Source organism: Macrobrachium nipponense, chromosome 2 (assembly GCF_015104395.2).
Source record: "Macrobrachium nipponense isolate FS-2020 chromosome 2, ASM1510439v2, whole genome shotgun sequence".
Lineage (NCBI taxonomy): Eukaryota > Metazoa > Arthropoda > Malacostraca > Decapoda > Palaemonidae > Macrobrachium > Macrobrachium nipponense.
The window spans coordinates 134,800,066-134,826,923 of record NC_087201.1 but is presented as its reverse complement, the minus strand read 5'-3'; the positions used below and the strand labels follow the sequence as shown (position 1 = coordinate 134,826,923).

The 26,858-nt window shown below is 46.7% G+C and overlaps 2 protein-coding genes across 3 annotated transcripts in view; both read right to left on the bottom strand.

The window, feature by feature from the left end:
* The window catches only part of LOC135221014 (uncharacterized), a 69,569-nt gene extending 43,545 nt beyond the window's left edge, over window positions 1-26,024 (bottom strand). Inside the window, exons 1-2 of the mRNA XM_064258735.1 lie at window positions 25,968-26,024; window positions 25,626-25,711 (exon numbers count right to left, since the gene is read on the bottom strand). The gene's annotated coding sequence lies outside the window, so the exon portion shown is untranslated. The remainder of the gene's footprint in view (window positions 1-25,625; window positions 25,712-25,967) is intronic.
* Window positions 1-26,858, bottom strand: part of LOC135221016 (uncharacterized) — a 405,496-nt gene that overhangs the window by 299,065 nt on the left and 79,573 nt on the right. The window lies entirely within an intron of this gene.

Here is a 26,858-nt window from a genome sequence, read left to right as displayed (position 1 = left end):
CATTAATGCAAGGATCGGAAACATGGGCTCCTAGAAGAAAAGAGGAATAAAGCTTGAGAGATTGGAAAATGACAAAATAAGAAGGGCAGGCTTAGTAAAGATTACAGAGGTAATAAGTGTGTCACGAATGAGGTGGTATGGGCATGTGTTGAGGATGGATGATGAGGAGGGAGTGACAAGGGCTTGGAAGAAACTATTAGAGAAAAAAGACAGAGAATTAGATGATGAGATAAAGTGATGGAAGATATGGAGAGAAGAGATTTGGTGGAGGATGATGTTTTTGATAGAAGGCAGTGGAGAAGGCACATCAGGCAATGACCCCTTAATGTAGGTTTAACGGTGGGAAAGAAGATTTTCAAATAATAATAATATAACTGTAATTACAAAATTTGTATGTGATAGTATTTTAAAGAAACAAATATCCTTTCCTTCATCTTTGTTTAACTCGCTGGAAGCCAGAGCTGTCAAATATGTCAATTTATTGTGATAGGTGGGGGTTGGATTAGCAGCTCTCTCTCTCTCTCTCTCTCTCTCTCTCTCTCTCTCTCTCTCTCTCTCTCTCTCTCTCTCATCTTCGAGATAGAAATTTTTATGGTACATGTACATATATGGATGCCCAGAGTCTACTGAGCGCTCGACTCCCATGGGCACTAAGCAATTAAAGGATGCTTGGAAAACACTGTACATAGTATGCTTAGAAGCCACTGAGAGCTTGGAACCCCCTGGGCGCTTGGATGCCACTGGGTGTTCGGATTCCACTGGGTGCTCGGTTCCCACCGAGCGCTTGGAATCCATTGTGCTATTGTGCGCTAATGAGTGCTCCGCTCCCACTGGGCACTTGGGAGCCACAGGGTGTTCGGATACTACTGTACTGTGTTTTTAGTTGCCACTAGACTCTTGGTTCCCAGTGGACACTTGGGATCCACTATGAGTTCCAACTCTACTGGGTAATCGGAACTCTTACAGTAAGACCACTTAAGAGTTATGCATACTGGAGACACCGGGGCACATGTGCTGTCCCAGAAATGCACCTTTATTAACTAACAAAATATACTAATCCTGCAAGAAGTGCCTTGCGGCATTAAAATTCAACACCAAAATCGCTCTGATAACAAATGCAATGTTTACATTACATATTACACTACTTGTCTATCAACTCAGCAACTTTTACATTGTTACATTACTCATGGTAAAAATGAAATAATCAAAAGATTGTAAGTTCACTACTGAAATGGTATTTTCATTAGATATCAGGTCCGTAACAAACATATACATCAGTTCGACAAACCAATGTTTACATTATACAGTGATCCCCCTGTATTCACTGGAGATGGGTACCAGACCTTCCCCCCACCAAATAGCTCAAACCCCAGAATAGTTGAAACCCCTATAAAAATGTGTAAAAATGATATTGTTATTTTATAATAAAGTTTTGTACATACTTACCTGGCAGATATATACTTAGCTTACGTCTCTGACGTCACGACAGAATTCAAAACTTGCGGCAAACGTGACCGGTAGGTCAGGTGATCTACCCCACCCGCCGCTGGGTGGCAGGGTGTATGACCAATCCCCTTTCCAGTCATATTTCTCTTCCACCTGTCTCCTGAGGGGAGGCTGGGAGGGCCATCAATCACATATATCTGCCAGGTAAGTATGTACAAAACTTTATTGTAAAATAACAATATCATTTTTGTACATGAACTTTCCTGCCAGATAAATACTTAGCTGATGACACCCTTGGTTGGTGGAGGGAAAGAGACAGAGCTAACAAGGAAAAAGGGAAACAACATATGTGTAGGATACTAACAAACCTTGGTTCTTTCCTGATAAGGCTGAAGACTTCATAGGTACTGTCTATTAGTCTGCAAAGCCTGAAGAGCTACAGCGGAGGGCGTGACCTACAGCTGAAAGACTCTTTGGGTCTACCGAAGGGATTTGATATCCGCTTACTCAGTAGAATCCAAGTCGGATCATGTCAATGGGGATTCGCCCTCTTAAATGATAGAGCCTGACCACTACCAATGCAGGGAGCTCTAGCACAAACAGATCACCTAACCATTCTAATGTTAGCAATACGAATAGAAAGAGATGCCTACCCGCATCCTCTTTCAAATAAACAACCATAAAAACACAATACAAACAATAAGGGAAAAATTTTTACAAAGGATATGCTTCAGCTCCCTGCTCCAACACCGAATCCGCCGATACGTACGGGCCTAACGTGAAGCACTTATCGTAAGTAATCTTGACGTCTCTAAGGTAGTGGTTCGCGAATACTGAATTGCATCTCCAGAATGTTGCTTTCATCAGATTCTGGAGTGACATATTCTTGTTGAAAGCAGGACGTAGCAATGGCTCTTCCCTCGTGAGCCTTGACTTTCAAAGCTTTAACTGATCCTCACCGCAAGCCAAATGTGCTTCCTTCACGAGGCTTCTAATAAAGAAGGACAAAGCATTTTTAGACAATGGTCTACTGGGATCCTTTACAGAGCACCAAAGTCTGTCCTTAATGCCCTTAAGAGACTTCTTCCGCTGGAGGTAGTAATCTTAAACTCCTCACAGGTCAAAGAGTTCTTTCTGGCTCTTCCCCTACCAGGGGAGCTAAGCCTGGAACCCATCAAAACTCCTTGGCCAAGGATTTGAGGGGTTCTCGTTCTTAGCTAGAAAAGAAGGAAGGAAGGAACAAATCACGGAATCCTTTGAAAACCTTTAGACCCTACCCTTCTTAGAGCATGAAGCTCGCTAACTCTCTTGGCAGATGCTAAAGCCAAGAAACAGAGCCTTCTTCTTAGATCCGTGAAAGAGATGACTGGTTGGTTTCGAACTTCGAGGACCTCAGGAAACGAAGAACCACAATCCAGATTCCAGCTCGGAATTTCGTCGAGGGTTTCTTGGCAAGAGTTTCGAAACATCTTAGCAGATCATGTATATTCTTTGTTGTTGGAAATATCTAGATTCCTGTGCCTAAACACAGCTGCTAACATGCTCCAATATCCTTTGATGGTTGAAACTGCAGGACCGCATTTTTCCCTGAGAAAAAACCAGGAAATCTGTGATTTGGGTGTCACAGAGGTACTGGAAGAGGAAAGCTTCTGGTTTCTGCACCAACGGCGAAAGACGTCCCACTTCGACTGGTAGACTCTAAGGGTAGAGGGCCTTCTAGCTGAGGCGATAGCCTTCGCTGCCTTAGCTGAAAACCCCTTCGCTCTGACAAGACTTTTGACAGTCGAAAGCCAGTCAGATTGAGAGCGGGGAGGTTTTTGTGATACCTGTCGAAGTGGGGTTGTCTGAGCAGATCTACTCTTTGTGGAAGAGCTCTTGGAAAGTCCACCAGCCATTCCAGTACCTTCTGTGAACCATCTTGGGCCGGCCAGAAAGGAGCTACCAGCGTCATTCTTGTCGCTTCCGAGGCCGCAAACTTTCTGTAGTGTTTGACTCAGAATCTTGAATGGAGGAAAGGCATAGACGTCCAGACCTCTCCAGTCTAGAAGGAAAGCATCCACTGACTGCTCTGGGTCTGAGATCGGGGATCAGTAGAGGTCTATCCTTTTGTTCTTTGCTGTCGCAAATAGGTCGAATAGGAGGTCTGCCCCAAATAACCTTCCAAACAGGTCCTTTTGGCAAACTTCTGGAGGTGCAGAGTCCACTACCGAGGGGAGCACTTGATCCCTCCTGCTCAGGATGATCGGCCCTGACATTCCTTTATCCTCCCTGTATGAACCTGGTGAGGAGAACGATCTTCCTTGCCTGAGACCACAACAGCAAGCCCTTTGCTGTTTCGTACAGGGAGAAGGAGTGTGGGTCCCCCCCTGCTTTCTTTTATGTAAAGCCAAGGCTGTGGTGTTGTCCGAGTTGAACCTGAACTTATAGCATTTCGGACGTGGGGCTCGAAGGCTTTTAACGCCAACCACCACTCCCATCAACTCTTTGTTGTTGTGTGCCAGGACACTGTTTCCCCTTCCCAGGTGCCTGACACTTCTCTTGACCCTAGGGTCGCACCCCAACCAAAAGTCTCCGACGCGTCGGAAAACAATACTTGGTTCGGGATTGGCATGTACAGAGACAGACCTTCTGCAAATCGGAGAGGGTCTGCCCACCACGAGGTCCTTCTTGATTCCTTTTGAGTATCATGAAGAATTCCAGATCTAGAGAGAGACCCCTCCAATTCCGGTAAAGGAAGAATTGGAGAGGTCTGAGATGCAACCTTCCTAGAGAAACGAATTGCTCCAGCGAGGAGAGTGTCCCCAACAGACTCATCCACTCCCTCGCTGTGCATGCATCTTTCTCTAGGAAGGTCGTTAGTTTCTCTCGGCAACGAGCAATCCTCTCTGGTGACGGATATGCCCGAAAATCCGGAGAAAGAAACCATCTGAATCCCCAGATATATCAGCTCTTGACTGGGGATTAATTGTGACTTCTGGAAGTTCACCAGAAGCCCCAACGACTTGCTAAAGTCAGTGTCTTTTGTAGGTCCTCCAGACATCGTTCTTGTGAGCTTGCTCTGATCAGCCAATCGTCTAGATAGAGACAGCCTCACTCCCTCCAAATGTAGCCACTGCGCTACATTCTTCATTAAACCCGTGAAAACTTGAGGGGCTGTCCGAAATCGGCCGAAGCACAAGGCCCTGAATTGGAAGATCTTCCCTCCCATCAATGAATCTCAGAAACTTCCGTGAAGAAGGATGGATAGGCACATGGAAGGAAGCGTCCTGAAGATCTAGGGACACCTTTGCGGACAATCGAGAGTGACCAGTTGTCCGCCCCTTTCTGGGCCCAGACGTCGGCAAACTTCAGTAGTCTGGCACCCACTGATGTCTGGAGAACTTGAATACTACTTCTTCCCTCTGATGGATCTAGAGAAGGTCTTCCCTCGTTTTAGCGGGTCTAGATCCTCTAGAGGAAGAAGCTCTGGCAGGAGGGACTCCTCGAAAGGGCCTCCTGCCTAACTGGAGTCTCTCTCTTGGTTTTAGCCTGGAAAGAAGTGTGAGGCTTCCTGGTAGACTGGGCTAGCATGTCCTGTGTAGCCTTAGCTGAAAGGGCACAAGAAACATCCTGAATGATCTTTTTGTTTTTTAGGGAAGAGTTAAGGAGAGAGCTGAGAATACAGGAGAGAGGCTCTCTGAGCATGAGATACTGATTTCGTCAGGAACGAACGTAAAACAGATCTTTTCTTAATTACTCCCGCTCCGAAAAGGGAAGCTACTTCACTCGATCCATCTCTCACTGCCTTATCCATACACGTGAGAACACTGATAAGATCCTCAGGTGCAAATGGAATCCGGGGTCTGCGTCTTCTTGGCCAAAACGCCCAAAGACCAGTCTAGGAAGTTAAATACCTCCAGGACTCGGAACATTCCCTTCAACAGGGGTGGTCAAGCTCATTCATCCCCCATGTCGTCTTAGCAGACATGAGGGCAGAGCGTCGAGAGGAATCCACCAGTGAAGAGAAGTCCGAGTCTGCCGAAGAGGGAAGAACAAGGCCCAAGGGTTCTCCGATTCTACCAGAAATCCTAGCTTTCCAGTTAACTTAGAAGGAGGGAAAGAGAACACCGTCTTCCCTTTCTCTTCCTTCGAAAGAAGCCACTCACCAAAACCTCTAGCGCCTTCTTCATAGAGATTGCAGGCTTCATCCTGACACAGGATGAAACCTTCGAAGTTTTCGAGGTCGAAAATAACGATAGAGGCGAGGGCGGGGCGACAGGAGAAAGGGCGTCTCCGAATTCCTGAAGCAACAGGTCCGTCAAACGCTTGTATGAGGAAACGGAGGAATCTTTAGGAATTTCTTCTTCCGAGGGATCCTGTTCTTCTTCCGCCGAAGATCCTTCACGATCCTTACGATGATAGGCTGTCTTGTCCTCAGCCGAGAGTCCATCCTTGGAAGAATGTCTGGAAGAACTCTGACATCTAACCGGGGAAGTCATAAACTTCCGTTGAGGATTCTGCCTGAAAACTCCTTCTTGTCCGGAGGAGGGCGTACTCTAGGCTCTTGGCGCCTAACGAACGCAGGGCGAAAATCTGTCGAAGAGCGCCTACCTAGGCGAAATGCGTCTATCAGGCTCCTGGCGCCTGTCTAAGAGAGCGGCTGCCTGGCGAAGAGCGCTGCCATGCGGGAAGCGCTTATCATCGCTCGTTGGCGCCTGCTGCGAGGAGAGCGAATCTCTGGCGACGAGCGCCTACCAGGAGAGAAGCATTCTGACAGATTCCCGGCTCCTAACTCGAGGAGAGCGAAAATCGGTAGAAGATCGCCCTTGTAGGAGAAGAGAGCCTACCAGGCTCTTGGTGGCCTGCTAAGCGTAGGGCGCCTGAACAGGAGAGCGCCTGCTACCGAAGGGCGATCGGCTGACAGGAGAAGAGCGCCTGTCTACCGAAGGGCGGTCTGTCACCAGGAGAGCGGAAGCCTGAAGGAGAGCGGCTACCATGAGAAAAACGCCTACCAGGCTCCTGGCGTCTGCCAGCGGGAGAGATCCTGTCTCGAGACGATCGGCCTCTGTCTGGAGAGGCTCGTCTTACGGGAAGCATGCCTCTCGTCCGATGGAGAAACGATGTCCGCAGGAGAGCGCCTGTCCGTTGAAGAGCGCCTCGTACTACGATCCAATCCTAGAGAGAGGGCAGTTACTGACGAATAGCGAAAACCTGGAGAAGAGCGCCTGGACTTCTTTACCGGGAGCGAGACGTCCTTCCTACGACGAGAAGTTCAAAATCAATGAGTCAGCCAGAGCCGTAATCTGCGCCTCAGACTAGCCAAAACACGTGTGGAGATTTAACAAAGTCCTTCACGGGAGACGCAGCTCGATCCTTACTAGGAGAGCAAAACTCCAAAGAAATCCTCGTTTCTTCACATCCAATCCAAGATCTTCCCGAAAAAAGAAAACTTCAGGGCTGAGGGGAGACGGAAGAAGCTTGCCAGGCTCTCTTCGACGGCCGAGAAGCTTCCGCAGGAGCTCCAACCACGCTTGGGCGAAGGAGAAGGCGAAGACGAAAGAAGCATTGCCGTAAGACTTCTCTCTTGGCGCGATCCAAGGTAGCCTTGGGATGCGAACATCAGGCGCTACCGAGGGACGCCTGACCGGTGGGGATTCTCCCTAACCTTCCTGCGGCTTTTCGACTTTCCTCCTCCTCTGGGTCTGGGAATCTGGAAGAGGTCTAGGTCCTAGAAGCATTAGGGAGCGATCAGACGCACCCTCCACTGCACTGGGATCACTGCACAAATCACTATCACTCTTACCTTCTAGCACTTTAATTTTCAACTCCATGCTGCGAATAGTGGCTCTCATAGTGTCCTCCACCTCCGAGGCGCATCTTCGGGTTCGATGCAGGGAGCAGGCTGCAAACTGGTAAAGGCGCTACGTCTACAACAGGGTTATCAACTTCAAACTCGCTAGCGCGAGACCTACTAGAACTCCTAGATGAAGCTTTCCTAACCTTGTCCTTCTCAAGCTTTCTTACATAAGAAGAAAGCGCCTTCCATTCTTCTTCATTCAATTTTCCACATTCATTACAAGGGTTAATAAATGAGCAGTCATTCCCCCTACACCTCATGCATACGTGTGAGGGGTCTACCGCAGCTTTCGGTAGCCTCACCTTACAATCGCTAACAGAACAAACTCTGAACATAGTTGATTTCTTAATCTCTAATCAGACATAATGAAATTCCAAGAATAATCAAAAGAATAATAAAAAACCGGTCCACAAATCGCAAATGCCAAGCCAAGGAGCAGGTACTTCACCAAAAATCCGATGAAACAATCCAGGGCAAAAACGAGTAATAATCCAAAATCGAGAGGTATCGACAACAGATGTAGTCGACACCGGCGACAGAAAATATATGACTGGAAAGGGGGATTGGTTCATACACCTGCCACCCAGCGGCGGGTGGGGTAGATCACCTGACCTACCGGTCGCGTTTGCCGCGAGTTTTGAATTCTGTCGTGACGTCAGAGACGTAAGTAAGTATATATTCGGCAGGGAAAGTTCATGACAAAAAAACAGCCTATTTTGTTAGTTAAAACTCAAGAAAAAACCCACTAAAAATGTTTATACCTGGCATACCTGGTTTTTTAATAGTTTAACCCCCCCCCCCCACACAAAAACAAAAAAAAAGTGCATTTAATGAATTGTGGATATTTCAGATAGAAAAATCTGTGAATAGGTGGATTTTACACAAATAATGGGGTATATGTTCCAGAAAGAAATCCGCGAATACATGAGTCCATGAATCCAGAGGGTTCACTGTAGTCCACCATTCGGCAAAGGGTAGTAAATCAATTAACTGCAATTTAGCTGTAAAAGTGAACTATTGATGTACTACTCCAGTAAGAAACAACAAAACAAGGAAAAACTCATCCAGAAGCTTTTGGGTGAAGCTACCAGACTTTCAGTCTGAAAACTGAAGTCTGGTAAATAACTGGCAAAAATTTAACTGGTGCCGACATCACATGATATCACCAGAAGTTGCAGAGGGCAAGACTGGTGTCACCTACACAGATCATAGAATATCCCGACAATACCGCAAAATTTTAATCTAAACTGCTGTGAATAAATGAAACTGATATGTATGTAACTAGTACTTGGAAAGTTACTTATATAAAATTCCAGTTACACTTTAGAAATAATGATCATACAGTTAGCCCAGGTAGGTTAGCAAATTTACACAAGGGCCTTCAGGTTCTCACTAGTTAACAGTATCATTTATTGTGCATCTATGAAGTGGGTAACATAAGAAAAATATCACAACTTTATTTCAATTATGGTATATTTTTTAATTCATCACATGAAACTTGAGATCATACTAAATTTTTGAGTAGGGTGAAATACTGTACCAACACAACCCCTTACAAATAACACCAATTTCCTTTTGCATTTGAGAAGTGTCAATAATTGCAACAATGGTAGTATCTTTAGACAACCTAGGCTAATGAGAAACACCCTCAACCAATTACACACATATTCTCCAACATTTAAGTTACAAACAATTTATTAGAGGAAATACAAGAGAACGAAAACCACAGCTGTTAACCAGTCACCAAAAGCAGTACAAAGAGCAATTTGAAAAAATCAAAATGCCTATGCATGGTTAAGGTTGTCTTGGGTATATCTATAATTACATCTAAAGGGGCAATGCAAATAGTACCCATTTCCTGTAGGAAAATTGGCTGTCAGAATTATGGTGTCAGGGGGGCAAAGTATAATGGCTTAAAATCAACTTTCCACTAACTGTAGAGAACACTATACTAGAACAGAATGGTTTGTAATTGTTGCAACTGGCACATAACTGGAAAAATGACAAATTTTTAATCTATTTGTATTTTTCATAGCTAACAAACCTGAGGTCTTAACAATAGGACAAATCTTCTTGTGCCAGCTGGAAACTGGTTAAAACAATCAAAGATTGTAAAGCAAGGAATCTGTGGGATCTGGCAACTCATGCATATATGAGGTGGAAGCTGGTCGTCAACCAAGCACAGTATCTTGTGAAGCGTTAGTCTTTCCCCCAACCCAGGAAAAATGTGAGAGGGGCAGCTAGAGGTGGACAGTAAACGTTAAGACCTTAGGTTTGTTAGCTATGAAAAATACAAATTGATTAAAAATTTGTCATTTGCTCATATGCAGAACAAACCCTCGGTCTTAACCATAGGATAAACTTATACTTGGAGGGAGGTACAAGTATACTAAACCGGCTGTGAGTTAACCCACAAGACCACCCTTCCTAGAAGAATGAGTTCCAACGAAAAGGGAGCTGAAGCCCATGAAAAAAATAGAAATCGGATATCTAAAACTCAACCATCTGGGTTGAAATATACCAAATTTGTAACTAATTTGTATTTTTCATAACTAACAAACCTGAGGTCTTAACATTAGGATTTACTAGCGCCAAGCTGGAAACCGGTAGAATTAAAAATTACACTTGTGAGATCAGGGACTAATGGCATCTATACCAGGTCACGGGGCATGTATACCCAGAATGCCCACGGCTACCTGTGACCCATCAGTTATTTTCCTACCGCCTTTAAGATAAGACGTGTTACTGTCTATCTCATTTAAAGCCGGTTTTTCAGTTTGCCCGTTCTTTATCCAGAAACAAAAGAAAACTGGCTGTTCTAGTAACAAACCATATAAGCCACAGGAGTTTGCTACCACTCCTCACTCCCCTTGCTAGAGAGGACCTCTTACTACTGAATAGCAATTTGTCTATTGCATAGTCACAATGCAAAAGTACCACCAGTATGACCACCTTACTGTATCAGACCAGTTCCAGCATGACGTGTCTATTCTTCGACCTGCCCATAGGAAGAAGAAAGGAACAAAGAAAAAGAAAGAGCCCAGCCAACTCACTCATTCTCTCTTCCACACAATCATCTTAGGTAAGATACAGATAGCCCTCTAGGGGCAAACCGGGTGAATTACGCAACTTGTTGGCAACCACCACAGGACCCAAGAAAAAAGTGTCCAAGACCTGTGGGCAATGTTCTTTAGGTAAAAGGAAATGCACATGGACTGATGAACCACAATCACAGACACAACTGAAAACACAAAGAATCACAGGCAAACAAAGCAACCGGCTTGGAAGGAGAGCAAATGCGTCTACTCTCCAAGGTGGTCAAAGAAAGACTAACACATCATGGGATACTGTGCTTGGTCGACGACCAGCTTCCACCTCGTATACGCATGAGTTGCCAGATCCTAGAGATTCCTTTGATTGTTTTAACTGGTTTCCAGCTGGTGCAAGATCTACCCTATTGTTAAGACTGAGGGTTTGTTCCACATATGAACAAATGCTATTTTGATAGAACAAACAATAAAAAATATTTGTTAGAAAAAAATCACAACACTTTTTCACAATAATGTGAACAATAATTTTGATATCAGCCCCTATCTACAGTAAACTAAAAGCAAAGTTGGTGAAAAATGACAATTGTCCAAAATTGCATTTTTCCTAACTATACAAACCTGAGGTCCTTTTACAATAGGAAGGTACTAGCGGCAGCTGGATAGGTCGTAAGCTTCGAACAAGGGGTTCGGTAGTTAACTGCTTGTCCGACAGGCGCGCGCTATTCGCGACTGGTAGGTAAAACAAAATCACTTTTGCTTTTGGCCCAAGCAAAAACTGCAGAGTGAGGGGTGGCATGAGGTGGGGCTATGTGTAAAAGGACCTCAGGTTTGTATAGTTAGGAAAAATGCAATTTTGGACAAATTGTCATTTGTTCCGACACGGCATACAAACCTTCGGTCCTCTTTTACAATAGGAAGACTCACTTCTTGGTGGGTGGAATCTGAGTCTTTTGTGAACAGACTGGTGTTCGCCCACCTTGGAAGCCTCCCTGGGCGTAAGAGCGAGGAGGGATCCAAGCCTCCTTGTCCGATTGATCGGGGTGTGCACCGCGCAGGATCAATGGTCAGACCTCTGGACCAAGTACTAAGAGAGAGGCAAGCGTATCTCTTCGTACCAGCAAACAAGAACAAGTTCCTATTTGCAAGAGGCAACAACGTTATGGTTTGTCTCTTGTTGGCATCCACTTCCCCCCCCTTGTAGGAGGAAGTGGTGGATATTCGCTCCCATCCCTAGTGAAAGGGATAGGATGGGGCTCTGTCGAGTAGCTCACCGGCATCTCGTCCTTATCCAGCAAGGTGATGACCGTATCCCTCTACCCACAGGTAGAGGGGTAGAAAAAGATAGGAAGAGAAGCCAGTCACTCTCTCAATTCAACTATCCTATTCTTACAGTCACACCAGGACTCGATGCTGTTCAGCCTGCTAGGGTCTGGGTTAGCTAGACAACGTGTTGAGCAGCCACCACGGGTCCTAAGGAAAACGATCCAAGGACCTGTGGGCAATATCCAAAAGGTAGAAGGAGGTGCCAGTGGTCTGGTTGTACCAGACCCCTGCCTTCAGTACCTGCGCCACGGAGAAGTTCTTGTGTAACTCGAGGGAGTGTACTTTCTAGGTCATCTTGGTGCTGACGAAGAGTCTTCAACACTCAGCCTGGGATGTCGAGTTTCTTCAGAAAGCGCGTCGCGCTTTCACAGGACAAAGCAGCATCTCCTTCGCATCGAAGGCGGTGAAGTCCATTAGGGAGGGGATTGTGAACGACTCGAACCAATCGTCAGGGACCCGAAAAGGGTTGTTCTGGAGTCTTTTCCCTTGGGGTCCCTGTTTCGCTACGAAAATGGTTTCCCCGGTATGAAATCGAGCGTCACGGATCCCCATCCCCTGGATGCTTGACTTCGCAGGCAAAAGTCATGCACATACCTCAGAGGAAAAAGAAGGGAAGGTTGTCATATGACCTATCCCTCTTCTCGACTTCGGTGATGTCCTGTACCCATACTGGTTCTATCCGTCTGCAGCGAAGTTGTTGTTCTCGGTAGTGGATAGGACACCGACACTCAATGGTGGGTGTCGATGGTATGGGTACTGTGACAAGCCGTTAGGACGAAGAAAAGATTGTTATGGAACAACCGAACTAAGTCCACAGCGAAGTTCGTAACAGACTTGGGCGCTCTGACAGCTGCCTGCTGACTGCGTTCGGTAGGAGGCAAGTTGTCCAAGCACCCGAGCAAGTCACGTGACCTTCGCCTTAACAGGGTTATGCCAAGAGAACTAAACAAATAATTTGTTCGTTACCGATGCCAGAAGGCAAGGTGATGACTCTCTTAAGGCATGTGCCCAACAGGCGAAAGTCAATTGCCTTCTAGAGACCGAGGTCCTTGATGGCAAGATATCTCATAGTATAGTTGATTCTCGGGTAAGGAGAATCAACACTATGTGACGTTGAAGACGAAGGTGTACAGAAAATGCAACCTACGTCTTCACAGCTGAACGAGAGAAGGATTCTCAAGATTCTGAACCTGTGCTACAAAGACTGAGAACGCTAACCGCTATTGATTGCTGTCCGTGAGGATCGTAGTTGCAATAAAAGCGGAGCGCTTCCAGTAATGAAGACAGGGAACTACTGCCTGAAGAACTGCTTCTCATGGGCTGAACAGTTTGGAAGTAGAGCTGTCAGGTCGGAGAGTAGGCGATGTCGTTCTGACAATATCTGTTAATTCGGGGCGAGCAATGAAATTGCACACCTACGAATACGAGATATTTTGAAGACAAACTCAGATGTCTGCAAAAAATCATTCGCATTATCGCAGTGCGATGCAGCGGTTTTTGTTGACTAGTACGACTTCTGTTTTTACCGTGCGGGTAAAAACAGAAGATGAAAGAGTCCAAGAGATATCTCTGTGAAAATTCTCGCAATGTCGAAGGCGATGAAATCAGCGTCACAGCAGTAGATGGTCCTTCATTATTGCGAGAATCCCCGTTTAATCAGAGACCTAAGTCCATGATTGTTGGGCAGAGATACGGTTCGGTAGTCAATCCAACCAGGGGAGAGAGAGACGTAACCGACCGTGCATCTCCGAGACCTAGCTGATACTGAGCCGCTATCAGGCAGTTCAATACGCAGTAGCTCTCGGTGACTCGTCATCCTGAGTTGCCAGGTAATCCATTATTCCACGAAGGAATGCGTTCGGCTAGAACCATCGAGCATAAAGAATACGCTCGAGCAAATTATATTTAACCGAAACGGATTTCGGTAAATACCAAGCTGATTTGGTGTTGTCATGACAATATCAAGTATCTAAAATCGAAACTGATAACTGCTGGGAGGTTGCAGGCAACCCAACCCCGAGTTGCAGTTCAAATTAAGATACAATTCGTCTCGGTCACAAACCGTAGAGTTAACTACGGTATGCGCCTACCCCCCGGACAATTCAACTGTTAAAGAATCATGTCGCGAGGTAATATACGTAGTATATTTGTAGGTTCTGTACCACGACCTCCATCCTAAAATCTGTTCCCCTCGAGGAATGAGAATAAGGGATTGGAGATCGACCGCCTTCGTTCTTAGTCAAGAGAGGTGAAGGAAGAAGTTCTTTCCCAAAGGAAAGCTTCAATGGTGAACAGAATACCGAAGACGATAGTCAAGCCAAACTGGAAGTTCCGTCCGTTCTTCTCTATTCCAGGTTAAGCGCCTACTGTGAGATACTCTTTTCTTCCCAGCAGCAGTCCTTCTTCCTTAAATTGCTAGAAATTACAGGAATTCGAGCATAAGCGAGGTTTCCCGATTTATGTGTAACAATTATCGGGTATTCTCGCTCAACTTTGGACACCGTGGTCTCGCCTAAGTGTTTTGGAGATCGTAAAAAACTCGAAACACTCTGAGTGCGCTAGAAATTCCGTAGAATTCTAAGCACTCTGCGAAACCCCCCACCGAATTCGTCAGACGATATCGGCTGGTGGTCCTCTCGATTCCGTAGAAATCGAGAAAGGGGCAGGATCCCTCCTCAATGACGGGGCTTACGTCAGGTAGGACCCGAAGGTCCCCCCCCGGTAGCGCAGCCCCTAACGTGGGATCTTACAGAGAAATCTCTGTAGGATCCCTCCCCTTTCCCTTTCCCTCGTAGCCGTAAGGAGAGAGGGGATGGGGGAGGAATTGGATACTGGCTCGCCTTCCCAGCGGATCTAGCAGTTGGAGAAGAAAAGGAGCAGCCATCGCCTTACGGCGATGGCCTCTCAGAGCCTGGGAAAAAACGGTATTGTCAGGAGAAAACGTTTTCCCGCCAGGAGGGTTACCCCCGAAACTCATACTGTAGGTAAGTGTCTGCCGCCACTGTGAACGTCGTCTGGGTGGGGCTGATCGACACCGACAGGAGAGAGCCGATACCGCTCCGACTCATTCCAGTCCTCGTCGAGGTCGAAACCTCAGGAGGACCGAAGGAGATTTAAATATTCGGTGTCCGAAGACACGTAGTTTTTTAAACGCCTCTGTCGCAGTAGAGGAGGTGAAGTAGCTTGTTCGGACCGTCCAGAACTGAGAGAGCCTTCTTGTCCGGAGACGAGAGACTACTGGTTCAACACAGTCGGCAAGCTCCGATCGCGGCAGACCCACCGTCGATTTGGGTTCCCCTCTCGGGCGGCCAAAACGACTCGAGCCGAGACTTGGCTCTGCCTGGGTGGGTGGGAGCGGCGATCCTTCCCCGAGGTCATTGTGCTGACGAATCAGCGCCGTAACCTCGGCAAAGTTCCTCTGGATCTCGGAAGTCACAGCATCTTGCAGAGTGGGACCGTTAAGCCCTTCGAACAAGAGCATATTCCGCGAACCTTCCTCCAAGAAGGGGGGAAGGGGGGGAACAGCGACAGCCCTCTCGGTCTTCCCCATCCACTTGCTCATACGTCCTGGCCGGTCCCAGAACCGTGCCTGGCACGTAGGGCGTTGTGGTGGGATCATGAGGGGCGCACCCCTCACGATCACTCCTCAATACCTCGCTCCTCCCGGTGTAACCCGAGGAGGTTGAAGGTAAGGGAGAGGCAGACCTGACGCTCCCTCGTTGCTCGCTGGCAGAACCAGCAGGCTTGGAGGGCTGCAGGGCCGATCGTCAACCCGCGGTGGCGATCGAGCTGCAGGCCTGGTCGAACCGTCTCGCTGTGGAGAACGGCTGGACTGAGCACAGCGGCCCGATCTCGAGTGTCAGAAGAGCTGGTGCTGGTTGCCGTACCCGGTCGCTTTCTGTGAGAGCGACGGTCAGGCGACCTGCAGGCTCCACTGTCACAGTGAGACCGGTGCTTGTCCTCACGGCACGTCACGTCGCTGGTTCCAGCCGTGGCTGGCACCGGCGCGAACGGGAGGGACCTCTTCCCAGCCTCAGCCCCGTGGTCGGTCGTGGACCGTCACGTCCCCAGGGTAGCCAGCTGTTCGCCGCGAGAGTGAGAGCTGGTCTGGTGGAGTCGCATGAGCGGCTGTCACCAGTCTTCCGCCCCGTGCCGTGAACCTGACGCTGAGCGGACTCAGAGGTCTGGTTCCTGGCTGCACGGTCGCTGGTAGGCGACCGTACACTCAGTACCTCCCGCGAACGACGAGGCCGAGACGGACCCTGATGCAGTGGCAGAACCACTGACACCAGGCGAGGGAAGTACCGTGTTAGCCGGTACCCCTTCTGGTCCCCGTAGTCTTCTTCCTTGCGGAAGAAGAGACGGGCCCCGCTCCCGAAGGAGCAGGAGGACCACGCGGAAGGAAACCCTCCCGTCCCACCGAGGTGAGTTGGTTCCCCCCGAGAAGCTCCCGAGGGAGACTTCTTAGGAGGGAGGAGGCAACCAATTCTTCTTCCTCGGCTGTGAAGCCTTAGAAGTCGAAGGGGAAGAGGCGGCAGCCGACGACGATGAAGAAGATGAAGACGACGACGACGACACCTTCTTCCTCTTCTTCGTCAGCTTCCTCAGGACAGACGTAAGATCTGCTATCCAGGGCGGAGCCGGGGCTGCTGTAGCCGAAGCCACAGGGCCCGGACGCACCTGTACAGACAGACCAAAGTCTGGGGTAGTACCACCACGAACAGGGACGACATCAGCAGGTATGGGCATCTCAGGAACAGCAGGCACAGCCAGAACAGCATCTAGGGTACAGCCAGCGCAGCAACGGCAGGGACCGCCAGCGCAGCAACGGCAGGGGACAGCCAGCGCAGCAACCTGCATGGACAGTCAGCCCAGAATCGGCAGGTACGGCAGGCAGCACCGGAAACACAGGAAGTGGAGCAGCAGCCAGCAACATCCTGGTACCGGCGGCAGGTCCAGGGGCGAGCTCTAGGGCAGCGGAAGTGTGGTCGCTGCAGCGCAGGCAACCACGAGCGGCGGCGGCACGCCCCCCTCTCGGTACGGAGAACGGCACTTCACAGCGGCTGTAGGCAAGACTGTTACCACGTGAGGCGAGTACACCAGGTGAGGAGGGACGTCGTCACCTGGTTGCCGTGGTCACCACTCCATGGGTGACCGCAGTAGGCCCGACATAGAAACGACAGACCCCTGGACACTAGCACGCCCTGCAAATGGAAAGGACGCCCATACCTCACCAAGGTCCACCCTCGTGGCAGTAGCACCTGCGGAAATAACAGTAGTAGCGATTAGTGGGGGGGAAGTCCCCTCGCCCGGGGGGGTGAGCCCTCTCCGAACGAGTGGAAGACCCCTAATACAATTGTACATTGGGCACGAGCGACCCTCCCCCGCGCTCGACGGATTCGGGCGCGAGGAGAAGAACGCCGATAACCTCCCCCCCCCCCCCCAGGGGAAGGGCCATCTGTGGGAGCTGAGCGGGGGGGGGGTTCTCGTTCCCCACCCCCGCACAGTACCCCTGTACCAACAACAATATAAGAGCCCGAGAGCAATCGTGCCATCGGCCCGAATGCAAGGGCATAAGGATCAATTCCCTGACTGAGCGGAACTTGAACCAAATAAATATTGATGCAATCAATAATAAGGAATAAATGAAAATGCATCTTGCATTACGATTTCACTTCACAATGAATAAGGGCTCGGATCGAGCGTATTTGCGCCCTCGGTACCGAGCGCAAGGGTGGAAGGATCCATTCCTTACCTTTATGGATCAAGGTTTCTGGAAACCTTGATCCATAATGAATTGATGCAATCAAAAAAAAAAAAATGAAAATGAAAAGACTACTGCGCTTGCGATTTCACTTCATACAAATAAAAAAGGGGAAGGATCAATTCCCGAATAGCGGAGGAAACATTTGATCCCAGTAAACAATGCAATCTCAATAAAAAATAAAAATGGAAAATGAAAAAAGAACTGCACTTCGCGATTTCACTTCATTCAAAATAAAAAGGGGGAAAGGAGATCAATTTTCCGGGTAAGCCTCGGAGGAAAAACTGATCCAAAATGAGTATTTGCTACAATCAAAAATAATATATGAAAATGAAAAAAAAGAATACTGTACTTGCGATTCCACTTCCATACTGAATAAGTTTCCGTGCCGAGCGCATTCGTTCGGCAACAGGCATACAGGTAAAAAAAATATAAATGAAAAGAGCACTTACTTACGATTTTTCATCTACACATTTCCAACCCAATATACGCTCGGAGCGAGCGCTCCCGCCCTCGGTCACCGAGCATACACAATACGAGGATCATTTCGGGAAAAATGAATAATTCCCGCACTTACGCCCTTCAGTCCGGCACTCGGGTAATCGGAGGGCGGTGGTGTGAAACCAAGATCCTTTAATTCACAATTGAATTCAATGAAATGATTGTACTACAATTCAGATTCACTAGATAAAATAGAAAAAGAAAAAAAAACACACTCATGCGAAAGCAACGACGATGAAGCGGGCAGAGAGCGATGATACACGTCCACACGCCAGCAGGCCGAAAGCAAAATGATTGTTTACCTACCAGTCGCGCGCGCGCGCCTGTCGGACAAGCAGTTAACTACCGAACCCCTTGTTCGAAAGCTTACGACCTATCCAGCTGCCGCTAGTACCTTCCTATTGTAAAAGGATCCGAAGGTTTGTATGCCGTGTCGGAACAACTGAATGTGTTGTCCCTCAAAGGCTATAATTCATAGGTCAATAATAATAAGCACAAAATAACTTCTTTACTGTACTCTATACCAGCTTGACTCAAAAAGGGTGAAAAGGAAGAGCTGAAGGGTTACCAAATATTCTATCTTGCTATACTTGTGCATCACAAGGTAGTCATACGAGTAATAATGGTAATGTACTCTAAAAGTACTCTCTATCTAATGTAGGATACTGTCATGATAGAAGGACTCAGGATTTATCTACTGCTGGGTACTGTAAACTAACACAAAATGTTCAAAGCCTATACCACATGTGTAAAAAAGAAATAATGATTGTATTATGATATAACAAAGTTTCATGTATAGTACTTACTCGGCAGGTATATATATAGCTATATTCTCTGTTCGCACTGGCAGAATTTCAAACTCGCGGCAAACCGCTAGATCACTGGTAGCTCAGGTGATCGCCACCCGCTCCCGTGGCGCTGGTGCTCGGAATCATTTCCCATTTTCGTCAGATTTTTCTCTCTGAACCCTGTCTCCTGAGGGGAGGTGGGTGGGAATTTTAATTATATATACCTGCCAGGTAAGTATACATGAAACTTTGTTATATCATAATAACATCATTTTCATGTATGACACTTACCTGGCAGGTATATATATAGCTGATTGACACATTTGGAGGTGGGTCAAAGACAGCAACATTGTAAGAGTTTTAAAAATTTTAAAAAATTTAAAATACTCTTAGATTCCTTACCTGCTAAGGTAGCTGACTTCAGCATTCCTGCCTCTTAGCCTGCTAAGCCTTAGTAGCTTCCAACTAGGACGTGACCTATTAGTTGGTGAAGCTAAATACAAGGTCTGACAACTGGACGGGACCAATTTGTTGACAGGAAACCCTAGCCCCTCTCTTACCACGGGCATTCATGCTAGGATAAGTTAGACCACCTGAACCACACACACACTAACCTACACTACACTTCAAGACTGAAGAGGAAATCACCCTCTCAGACAACCGTAAAAAACAACACCACTTCATTAAAATACCTAGCATGTTAGTAAGTTATGGGTGGAAACCTCCCCTTGCCCAATACTGCTCCTGAGGACAATATGGACCCAACGTTTGACAATTGTCAAACGTTGTTTTGACGTTTCTAAGGTAATGACTTGCAACCACTGAATTAGTCCTCAAAAACGTCGTTTTCAATTAAATCTTTTGAGGGCCATATTCTTTTTAAAAAGCCAACGAAGTAGCTACTGCTCTCACTTCGTGTGCCTTAACCTTAAGGATGCCGAAATTTTCTTCTTGGCATAACAATATGAGAATCTCTTTAATTAGTCCCGTAAGGAAAAAGGCAATAGCATTTTTGGTCATTGCTCTGCTAGGGGTCCTTCACAGAGCACCACAGTGATTCTGAAGTTCCTCTAATCTTACTGGTTTTATCCAAATAATAGCGCAATGCCCTTACTGGAACAAAGAACTATCTCTTGTTCCTGTCCTACTAGATCTGAAAGACCCATAATCAAACGACCTTGGCCATGGATGAGCTGGATTCTCGTTCTTGGCCAGAACCCCCTCCTGAAAGAGCAAACCGCTTTGTCATGTTTCCAACCAATATGTTTGCTAATTGCTTGTAGCTCACTCACCCTTTTAGCTGTGGCCAATGCACCAAAAAGATGGTCTTTTTTGTGATATCTCTCAACGAAGCTTGATCCATCGGTTCAAACTTACTAGTTCCTAAAAATTTCAGGACCACATCGAGATTCCAGGACGGAGCTCTGTATGGGGGCTGCTTCCTTGTTGCAAAGGACCTTATGAGGTCTCTCAGATCTAGATTATTTGTAATATCTAGACCTCTATGTTAAACTATACGAAGCCAACATACTCCGATACCCTTTAATCGTCTGAGTTGACAATTTTATTTCCTTCTTTAAGTATAAAAGGAAGTCGGCAATTTGGGTCACAGAGGTACTGGATGAAGAAATCTTCCGACTCTTGCACCACTTGCGAAAGATTCCCCCACTTCGCCTGGTACAACTTAAATAGTAGAGGCTCTTCTAGACTCCGGCCACCGCTCTGGCCGCCTCTCTAGAAAACCCCCTCGCTCTGGACAAGTTCTTTCGATAGTCTGAACGCAGTCAGACCCAGAGCGAGGGTGTTCTTGTGGTACTGTTGAAGTGAGGCAGCCTGTTTGAGTAGATCTACTCTTGCTGGAAGTGTCCTTGGTAACATCTATCGGTCCCCCCCCCCATCCTTCCAGTACTCTGTGAACCAATCTCTGGCCGGCCAGTTATGGAGCTATGAGAGTCATTCTTGTCCATTGACTCTCCCTGAACTTCTTCAAAAAAAAAACCTTCCTAATATCTTGAACGGGGCGGGGAAAGGGCGTAGACGTCTAGCCCCGTCCAATCTAGAAGAAAGGCGTCTACTGCGACTGCTTGACGGTCTGGGACTGGGAGAGCAATACGTCGTCAATCTCTTCGTCATTGCTGTCGCAAACAAGTCTACCACTGGGCGACCCCATAATTTCCACAAGCACTCTGGCATACTTCACTAAATGAAGCGTCCATTCTGTTGATAGAAGTTGACCTTCCCTGCTCAAACAGGTCCGCTCTCACATTCTTTTCTCCCCTTGAATGAATCTGGTGAGAAGGGTTACGTTTCCTTCTCTGCCCAAAGAAGGATCTCCTCCGCCAACTTGCAAAGAGAGATTGAATGTGTCCTCCTTGTTTGCGGATGTACGCCAGAGCTGGTGGTATTGTCCGCGTTGACTTGTACCACCTTGTTGCGAATCACCGTGTTGAACTCTTCAAGGCCAAGAAAATCGCCATCAGTTCCTTCTGTTTATATGCCAAGCCGTTTCCTCCTTGCTCCAACGACCTGAAACTTCTTGAATTCGAGAGTCGCTCCCCAGCCTGCGTCCGATGCGTCTGAGAACAATACATGGTCTGGGGTTCTTTTGCTGGAGAGAACGCTCCCTTTGCTAACTTCCCCCGGAGTTAGCCACCACTTTAACTCCTCTTTGAACTTGCGAGGAATTCGAAACAGGAAGGAATCTGGTTTGCCGATTTTCTGGCCAGACTTGGTTCAAAAAATATTTGTAGGGGTCTCATGTGAAGTCTTCCTAGAGAAAAACAAAACCGTTTCCAGGGACGAGAGTGTCCCCAGTAAAACTCATCCCACTCTTGTGCTGAACATTGTCTTTCTCTAGAAAGGCTTGCACTTTCGGATGCACAGATCTTGTCTGTTGGGAGACGGAAAAGCCCGAAAAGTCACTGAGGAGATCAGAATCCCCAAATAAAACTAGCTCCTGACTGGGGTTCATATTCGACTTTTCTAAGTTCACCATCAACCCTAACTCTTTCGTTAATGTTAACGTCATTTCTAGTCCTCCAGAATTGCTTTCTTGATTGGGCTCTTATGAGCCAATCGTCCAGGTTATAGAGACACTCTTATTCTAGAATGTGTAGCCACTTCGCCACGCTCGCCCATCACTCATTGTAAAGACTTGTGGGGCTGTGCACAGTCCAACACCCAGAGGGCTTTGAACTGAAAAACCCTGTTCTGGATCACAAATCTCAGGTACTTCCTGGATCTTGCATGAATTGGGATATGAAAATATGCGTCTTGAAGGTCCAGGGTGACCATCCAGTCCCCTGGACGTACCGCTGCCAGTACTGAATCGGTCGTCTCCATCGTAAATTTTGTTTTCTCCACAAATAAATTGAGTTGACTTACGTCCAGTACTGGTCTCCATCCCCCCGAGGATTTTGCTACTAAAAACACGCCGGTTGTAAAATCCCGGAGATAAGTGATCCAGAACAGGTTCTATTGCTCCTTTCTTGAGCATAGAAAGAACTTGTTCTTGTAGTGCTTCTTGTTTTCACTGGGGTCGCTGTAGTGAGCTCCCAGCTCTCTTGGCGATGTCGTAAGAGGTGGTTCTTTCATTTAGAAAAGGGATCTTGTAACCTTCTTTTGCCACCTTGACTACCCAAGGATCTGCTCCCTTTCTTGCCAAATCTCCCAAAACTTCTGGAGTCTGGCACTACTGATGTCTGAAGACTTGCTGTTCATGTTTAGTACGGGTGGGTTTCGAACCCCTCTTGGGACGGAGCTCTTCTTGCTCTGAATGCCGGACGAGAAAAGGACTTGCCTCGAAAGGGCTGACTAGCTTGCCTTGATTCCTTAGGGGTCTTCTTAACTACCTTGTTGGGTAAAAAATTTCCTTACCGAGGAAGTTAACAGATCCTGCGTCGCCTTCTGAGTTAGGAAAGCGAAATATCCTTAATAATATCCGCAGGAAACAATTGCTCAGAAAGTGGGGAAAAAAGCAATTCGGATTTCTGGGCGTTAGAAACGCCCTTAGCAGCAAAAGAGCATAGGAGTGACCTTTTCTTTACACTGCGCGGTGAAAAGAGATGCTAATTCATTCGCTCCATCCCTTAAGGCTTTGTCCATGCAGGACATAATACTGCTTGGGAGTTGAGAAGCCGTTGCTTCATTATCTTCCACTGTTCGTCCCAGAGCTCCCAAGGACCAATCCAAAAATTAAAAAACCTCGAAGGTCCGGAAAATCCCTTTCAAGAGATGATCTAATTCTGATGGAGACCACCACACTTTGGCCGAATTCAAGGCATGTCTGCGGGAACTGTCAACAATGTTGGAAAAATCCCCCTGGGAGGAGGCAGGCACTCCCAGGCCGAGATTTTCCCCTGTCGCATACCAAATTCCGGACTTCGATGCCAATTGGCAGGAGGGAAAGAGAACACAGTCTTGCCCGCTTCCCTCTTCCTTCAACCACGTATCAATTCTTTGAAGCGCCTTCTTAGCCGTAATCGAAAAATTTCATCTTCAACAAAAACGAGGACTTCTTCGGAGTTTTATTCTTGGAGAATGAGAAAGGGGAGATGTTGGGGAGCTGCAGGCTGAAAATCCCCTCCAAAAAGTGAAAGAAGGCAATTCGTCAATTTCTTATAATCTGAAGAAGGTCTTCACCTTCTTTTCCTTCCTCAGATTCTAAGTCCTCTATTTCCTCTTCTCTGCCGAAGACACATCCTGTAAACCCAGGTCTTGCTGCAGAAAATCTTCTCCAACCTCGCGGGAAGAAAACGGCTGCTACCTGCCGCCTGCGTCCTGCGTCCTTCTGAGCTCCGCAGGTTGCGTCCTGCGTCCTGTTCCGGAAGCTTGCGTCCTGCGTCCTGCTCCGGAAACTTGCGTCCTGCTTCCTGTTCTCGTAACTTGCGTCCTGCGTCCTGCTTGCGTCCTACCCGAGACTCCGAAGCCTGACGAGAAAGTAGGCCCAACCATCATGCGTCCTCTTAGACGACTTGACTGGGAGAGATGCGTCCTTATGCCCTCGTAGGAGGAAGTTCCGATGTTCCCCACGATTTAACCAAATCAGCTAACCTTCCTTGCATCTCTTCAAGGAAGTTCCTAGTCTCTGCTTCCTGGCGGGAAGTCTGAGCAAGCGGAGAACGACGACGAGACGTATCATCAACACGAGAAACTCGATCTTGAGTCCTACGATAAGGAGAAGATACCGGAGAGACTGCTCCGTATTCAAAGAAGGGAGGATGCTTGTCCTATCCCCCGGAAGAACCGGTCGTACTCAATGAGGTTCTTGCGTCTTGTCTTGACTTAACGGATCTCCTCCTTTTTTAATCGGAACCACCTCTTCCTCATCACTAGAAGAGAAAAATAAATCTCGGGACTACTCCACCGTTCTTGCGGAATTAACGCTCATCTTGAGAAGACGTAGGTCTATGCGTCCTCTTCAGAGGACGCGAAGCTCCGCATAACGTCCATACCTGCCTGAACGCAGCACTATCTGTCGAGGAAAAACACTTCCAGTGTCGCCTTTTGTTCTATGGCGCCACTGCTGCAGCCTGGGACGCAACAGGACTGCCTGAAGGGACGACTGATCGTAAGGGAAACCCCTCTCGCCTCCCTTCGACTGTACGAACCATGCCTTACTCCCTTGGGTCTGGGAGCTTGGCAGAGGCCTAGGTCCTAGGAGCACGAGTGAGACGATCAGCCGCCCCCTCCACTACACTACACTTCAACGTACCACTTTGTCTGTAAGACGCTGAATCTGATCGCCCATGGACGCAAGGGCGGTGAACACTTTCACAATATTAGTATCCTCAGAAACAGCAGCGGGCGCAGGAGATACCTGAGGAGAAGGATTAACAACTTCTACTTGGGAAGAAGGGGGAGAAATAACAGAAGTATTCAAGGCCTTACTAGAAGAACCTGACCTCTCACCTCGAGACGCCCGATTTTCTTCCTTACTCTATCCTTTTCAAGTCTCTCAACATATTTGGTGAAAGTCTTCCATTCTTTCTCATTTAAACTTTCACACTCATTACATCTATTATCCCAAGTACACAAAACCTCTCTACACTTCTTACATACTGTGTGAGGGTCTGCCGAAGCTTTCGGCAGTCTCACCTTACACCCTTCTTTCATACACACTCGAAATACTATCCAGAATCAGACATTATAATAACTTCCCAATTGCGATTGCCAATCCAACTTTCCAATACGATACCCAATAAAGCATCCAAGTACCGCGAAAGTCAGCTAACGAGTTCGAATTCTAGCAGGGAACCAACAACGATGTTGCCGGTTCAGTGGCAGAAAAAAATCTGACGAAAATGGGAATGATTCCGAGCACCAGCGCCACGGAGCGGGGTGGCGACACTGAAGCTACCAGTGATCTAGCGGTTGCCGCGAGTTTTGAAATTCTGCCAGTGCGAACAGGAGAATATAGCTATATATATACCTGCCAGGTAAGTGTCATACATGAAAATGTGCATTATACAGACTTACAAAAAGTATTTACTTGTCTTTTTGTGCCCTTGCCAGAAGGAAATAAGGTCATGCCTTTTTTTAACCATTCTTTCAGGTCCAAAACACACAGTATGTACTAAGTAATGTGTGATAGTCATGCAACAATGTTGTGCATATTAATTCAGCCTATCTCCCAGGAGCACAACATTAATGATATAAGCCTCTCTTAAAATGTGCCTTAGGAAATAATATGGTTTTTTTCTGATATCATTACAGCAAACTTTTCGTGATAGGACAGAGAACATTAATGAATTAATAATTGTACAACTTCAGTTTGGCAAAAATAATTTAATTTATGACAGTCGACTGTAATGATCACTTTTACGTCTTGTTACAAAGTAAAATTAAACTTTAGAACAACCATACAACACATACAACATATTAACTCATTGTACATGAAAGCGCATTACAGTACTAACCTCAAACACTTCCACAGATCCATTACTAAGAGCATAAGCCACATGCACTCATCTGGGGATATGCTAAGCTGCACAACAGATCCATTCTGTAAGTATATAAATACCTTATGTATTTAGAAAGCAATATCTCTCAAAATAATTTTCCAAAATATAAAAATACAGTATTAGGAACACAAAAACAAATAAATATCCAAAACAAGCTAATAATTATGTAGTCATTAAGGCTTTCCTAAACAACTAGCTCCCTCTTAGAACAACTTTTTTTTCAAATACGAAAATCACTAAGACTGAGATAATTAAAGTAATGAAAACTACTTTCAGAAACCACTGCTTCATACTCACTCCTGTTGGAATCTGATGTTTCAGTTTTCAAGGTGTCATGGTCAAGAATATATATGGGTACCAACTGGTTGCCCCTAAGACAATCAAGGACGGACACAAGTCAAAGCATGCCACCTAAATTGAGAGAGATAAAGACAATGAAGTATGTACATACTTGGGCTTTTCAAGTATCCATAAATATATAGATGCTTTTCAAGTAGTATCTATAAATATGTTATTGTTATTATACAATTAAGTTTGTTCATACTTACCTGGCAGATATATATATAGCTGTATTTTCTGACGTCCGACAGAAATTTTCAAAACTCGCGGCACACGCAGTGGGCTGGCCAGGTGGTAGTACCCATTCCCGCCGCTGGGAGGCGGATATCAGGAACCATTCCCATTTTCTATTCATATTTTATTAATGCCTCTGTCTCCTGAGGGGAGGAGGGCGGGCACTATAATTATATATCTGCCAGGTAAGTATGAACAAACTTAATTGTATAATAACAATAACATTTTGTTCATGCCACTTACCTGCACATATATATATAGCTGAATCACACCTTCGGATGGTGGGAACAGACAGAATAGGATTTTTTGGGAAACTAAAATTAAGTAAGATGATATACATCTTGGTTCCTTACCTGTTTGCAAAGTAGACTATGGGTTTGGAATTACTTGTCCACGTAAGGCTGCTTTTGCTTAATAACAAGAGTTGCCAGCCAGGTGGAGACCTGTAGTGCTGGTGCGCTCTGGATGATCTGTCAACGGGTGCGAGACCTCAGCGTGACAAGATCATCGAGGCCACAAATGAGGGCAACGAAGCAACTGACACCCACCTGACCAACTATACACAAACCCCCTTAACACTAGCTAACGGATGGGAGATCTTCACATAAGACTCAC